Source organism: Sander lucioperca, chromosome 11 (assembly GCF_008315115.2).
Source record: "Sander lucioperca isolate FBNREF2018 chromosome 11, SLUC_FBN_1.2, whole genome shotgun sequence".
NCBI classification, from domain to species: domain Eukaryota; kingdom Metazoa; phylum Chordata; class Actinopteri; order Perciformes; family Percidae; genus Sander; species Sander lucioperca.
In genome coordinates, this window is record NC_050183.1 from 33159413 (window position 1) to 33164791 (window position 5379).

At 47.0% G+C, this 5379-nt stretch overlaps 1 long non-coding RNA gene across 1 annotated transcript; it reads left to right on the forward strand.

Annotated features, from left to right (window-relative positions):
* Positions 1–2049: 2049 nt before the first annotated feature.
* Positions 2050–3088, forward strand: LOC116063418. The gene is made up of 2 exons (XR_004108272.2): positions 2050–2412; positions 2878–3088. It is a non-coding gene; the product is annotated as an uncharacterized LOC116063418 (long non-coding RNA).
* Positions 3089–5379: the final 2291 nt, after the last annotated feature.

Here is a 5379-nt window from a genome sequence, read left to right on the forward strand (position 1 = left end):
TGTGAAAGCCTCCTTACTGGACTACTGAATATAATAATATTCCATTATATTTTGTATTTTGAATTGTTACCTGCCACCAGAATTTTGTGATTTCCTTGCAATAAATATTGACATTTTTACCATAAATTGGTGCCTAAAAATGTATCAGAATGCAGGAATTGAAGTCATTTACCCTCAGAATTTCCTGGGGGAGGACACCCAGACCCCCTCCCCCCCCTGCTTTGTGTGTTCCCGCAAAGACAAATTCTGAGCAAGGAAAAACCCTGAAGTATAATCACAGACAGCCATAAAAAACATTTAAATTGCAGAGTTAGAGTTATAACTTAATATGTACAGTGTCAACAGAGAAACACGGACAATTGAACAGACAGTGACAACATACATACTACATACCTACATACTGTAGAGAATGACAGTAACAGCATACAAACGGCATAAATAAAAATTTGTTATAAACGTGTGCTCTTTAAAAAGTAGAAAGCATTGTTTGCCAGTTACATTAAATGTTTAAAAATCCGTAAATGTCCGTGGGTGGGGCTGCATGGGCGTGGTAATGTGGGCTGGTGTGGGTGGGTGTGGGTGTGGGTGTGGTAGTAAGGAGAAAGAATAGGAGAAGGAAGTTTGTGTGAGGTGGACCTGGTCACCACAGACCCAAATCTTCTCAGCTGTTGCTACTGTCATATGCTGCACTGTCTCTTCATGTGGCACTATTATTATTTATATTATAACAAGGTAATGCAATGTGTGATCAAGTGATGACTGATTAAAAGTAATGTAAATGCTAAATGCCCTAATACCTACATATCATGTAAGACTCAATTTCTCCATTTCTTTGCACAAAACTCTCCAGAAAGTGCCATTTAATGGTTTATTTTTTTTTTTTAAATGAGGGGGGGAGGGGGCTGTCGCAGCGTCATGGGTGCGCCGTATATTTTCCTGCTTTTTTGTCCTTTGCCAATCACACCTATGTATCTTACTTGTTTCCAGTTCAAATATCTAAATATTCTTAATTCCAGATACATTTACTAGACAAGTGAAATGGCATAAGAAATTATGTCTTGTTTTCTGAAAAGAAAAAAAAAAAAAAAAAATTAAGTGATTTTGTTTTTTTTGTTGTTGCTTAAAACAAGCTAAATCTAAAACAATTATTTTTCTTACCCCATTGGCAGATAATGTAGCTTGTTTTAACTTGTTTAGTGAATGCATATTGATGTAAGATTTATTTTTCAAAAATACAATGAATTACAAGGCTGTAGAGAACAGTGCGCCTATTGCAGACTTATATTCTGAGGTTTTAATTACATTATTTTAATATAGTCAGTCGTGAACTAAAGTGGGCCGAGTAAGGCATGAAACTCCAGGGCTGAAAATGAGTCCCAATCCGGCCCTGATTGGACATGATTTGGAAAGGCACACACCTGTCTATATACCTTAAGGACTGAAAACAGTGCATGTCAGACCACAAAACAAGCATGAAGTCAAAGGAATTGTCTGTAGACCTCCGAGACAGGATTGTCTCAAGGCACAGATCTGGGGAAGGGTACAGAAAAATTTCTGCTGCTTTAAAGGTCCCAATGATCATAGTGGCCTCCATCATCCGTAATTGGAAGAAGTTTGGAACCACCAGGACTCTTCCTAGAGCTGGCCGTCCCTCTAAACTGAGTGATCGGGGGGAGAAGGGCTTTAGTTAGGGAGGTGACCAATAACCCGATGGTCACTCTGACAGGGTTCCTCTGTGGAGAGAGGAGAACCTTCCAGAAGGACGACCATCGCTGCAGCACTCCACCAATCAGGCCTGTATGGTAGAGTGGCCAGACGGCAGCCACTCCTTAGTAAAAGGCACATGGCAGCCCGCATGGAGTTTGGCACCCGAAAGACTCTCAGACCATGAGAAACAAAATTCTCTGGTCTGATAAGACAAAGATCGAACTCTTTGGCGTGAATGCCAAGTGTTATGTTTGGAGGACACCAGGCACCGCTCATCACCTGGCCAATACGCCACCACGATGCTTCCCTACAGTGAAGCATCGTGGTGGCACCATCATGCTGTGGGGATGTTTTTCAGCGGCAGGAACTGGGAGACAAGTCAGGATTGAGTGAAAGATGAATGCAGCAATGTACAGAGACATCCTGGAAGAAAACCTGCTCCAGAGTGCTCTTGACCTCAGACTGGGGTGACGGTTAATCTTTCAACAGGACAACGACCCTAAACACACAGCCAAGATATCGAAGGAGTGGCTTCAGGACAACTCTGTGAATGCCCTAGAGTGGCCCAGCCAGAGCCCAGACTTGAATCCCATTGAACATCTCTGGAGAGATCTGAAAATGGCTGTGCACCGATGCTCCCCATCCAACCTGATGAAGCCTTGAGAGGTTCTGTAAAGAGAAATGGGTGAAACTGGCCAAAGATAGGTGTGCCATAGCTTGACAAGCCAGACCCACATCAAGATGTTGGGTCTGGGAACTCACCATTGACGGAGCTCAATCCGAGGGGCAGGATAAACGGTTTTCTTTCAAATTCCATCTGCACGCAATAGGATAGCGCTACAACCAGGCAGAGCAACGAAGAAGGTAGCGAAGCTAGTTGATAGATTAAAATTTTGCCGTATCCGGTCGGCAAAACTCCGAACACCTTCCTTTTTTAAGAATGATTTCAGTGCCGTTCTTTTCTCAAAGAAAAGCTTAACTCCAAGTCTTCCAGAAGACCGCTGTTCCCAGCAGCAGCAGCCATAAGCCCGCCTACGACTCTATACACGATGTGATTGGCTTGACCAAAGTTTGTTTTTTCCAGCTCGCAAGCCAACGGAGAGTGCCTAGACACCCCTGGCTGCAAAATAAATTTGCTGCCACTAGGGTACGTCTAGATTTCTAGGCTAGGTGTGCCAAGCTTGTGGCTTCATATTCCAAAAGACTTGAGGCTTTAATTGCTGCCAAAGGTGCCACAACAAAGTATTGAGCAAAGGCTGTGAATACTTATGTACATATTATATTTTTGTTCTTTATTTCTAATAAATTTGCAAACATTTAAAAAAAACTTTTTTCATGTTGTCATTATGGGGTATTGTGTGTGGAATTTTGAGGAAAAAAATGAATTGAATCCATTTTGGAATAAGGCTGTAATGTAAATGTGGAAAAAGTTAAGCGCTGTGAATACTTTCCGTATGGACTGTAAATTAAGTCAGTGATAAGAGCAATATATAAAGTCCTATACACGTGTGTTTCTATAGGGGATCTTCTAACAAGGGCTGACTGGTCAGAGACCGACACATTAATTATTTTAGTTGATTCATGTATTCTTTTACAAAGGATAATATATATTACTCTGCCATGTGCATTTTATTTGGCATTCTTAGCACACAATTTGTGAAATGGACCTAAAATTTGGGAGGATTGTACAGATCCATCACCTTATCGTGGTGAAGAGGTTTGTGTGTCCCTATGAACCTGAGGACTGTGTTGTCTGGAGCTTTGTGCTCCTGGTAGGGTCTCCCAAGGCAAAGTGGTCTCAGGTGAGGGGCCAGACAAAGAATGGTTCAAAAACCCTATGAGTGGAACGAGGAAGAGATGGAGTGACCCTGCCCGGAGGAAGCCCGGGGCCCCCGTCTGGAACCAGGCCCAGATGGAGGGCTCATCAGCGAGCGTCTGGTGGCCGGGTTTGCCACGGAGCCCGGGCGGGCACAGCCCGAAAAAGCTACGTGGCATCCATCTCTCCATCCCATGGACCCACCACCTGTGGGAGGAACCGCTGGGGTTGGGTGCGCTCCTACACGGGTGGCAGTGAAGGTCAGGGGCCTCGACGGACCAGAACCGGGCAGCAGACGCTGGCTCTGGGGACGTGGAATGTCACCTCTCTGTGGGGGAAGGAGCCGGAACTGGTGCGGGAGGTGGAGCGCTACCGGTTAGATCTGGTGGGGCTTACCTCTACGCACAGTCTTGGTTCTGGAACCATACTCCTGGAAAGGGGTTGGACTCTTTTCTTCTCCGGAGTTGCCCAGGGTGTGAGGCGCCGGGCGGGTGTGGGGATACTCACAAGCCCCCGGCTGAGCGCCGCTACGTTGGAGTTTACCCCGGTGGACGAGAGGGTCGCCTCCCTACGCCTGCGGGTTGTGGGGGGGAAAACTCTGACTGTTGTTTGTGCATATGCACCAAACAAGAGTTCGGAGTATTCGGCCTTCTTGGAGACCTTGAGTGGAGTCCTGTATGGGGCTCCAGTGGGGGACTCCATAGTTCTGCTGCGGGACTTCAACGCGCATGTGGGCAATGATGGAGACACATGGAGAGGCGTGATTGGGAGGAACGGCCTCCCTGATCTAAACCAGAGTGGTTGTTTGTTGTTGGACTTCTGTGCTAATCATGGATTGTCTATAACGAACACCATGTTCGAACATAGGGATGCTCATAAGTGTACTTGGTACCAGAGCACCCTAGGCCAAAGGTCAATGATCGATTTTATAATTGTTTCATCTGATCTGAGGCTGTATGTTTTGGACACTCGGGTGAAGAGAGGGGCGGAGCTGTCAACCGATCACCATCTGGTGGTGAGTTGGGTCAGGGGGTGGGGGAAGACTCTGGCCAGACCTGGTAAGCCCAAACGGGTAGTGTGGTTAAATTGGGAACATCTGGAGGAGGCCCCTGTCCGACAGACTTTCAACTCACACCTCCGGCAGAGCTTTTCGTGCATCCCTGTGGAGGCTGGGGGCATTGAACCCGAGTGGACAATGTTCAAAGTTTCCATTGCTGAAGCTGCGGCGAGGAGCTGTGGTCTTAGGTGCCTCAAGGGGCAGTAACCCACGAACACCGTGGTGGACACCGGTGGTCAGGGAAGCCGTCCGACTGAAGAAGGAGTCTTTCCGGGATATGTTATCCCAGAGGACTCCGGAGGCAGTTGCAAGGTATCGAAAGGGCCCGAAGGGCTGCAGCCTCTGCCGTGAAAGAGGCAAAGTGTGGGAGAAGTTCGGAGAAGACATGGAGAAGGACTTTCGGTCGGCACCAAGGTGCTTCTGGAAAACCGTTCGCCACCTCAGGAGGGGGAAGCGGGGAACCATCCAAGCTGTGTACAGTAAGGATGGGACGCTGTTGACCTCAACTGAGGAGGTAATAGGGCAGTGGAAGGAGCACTTTGAGGAACTCCTAAATCCGACTAATACGCCCTCTATGGTAGAGGCAGAGCTGGAGGATGATGGGGGATTGTCGTCAATTTCCCTGGTGGAAGTTGCTGAGGTAGTTAAACAACTACACAGTGGCAAAGCCCCAGGGGTTGATGAGATCCGTCTAGAAATGCTTAAAGCTCTGGGTGTGGAGGGGTTGTCTTGGTTGACACGCCTCTTCAACATTGCGTGGAAGTCTGGGACGGTGCCTAAGGAGTGGCAGACCCGGGTG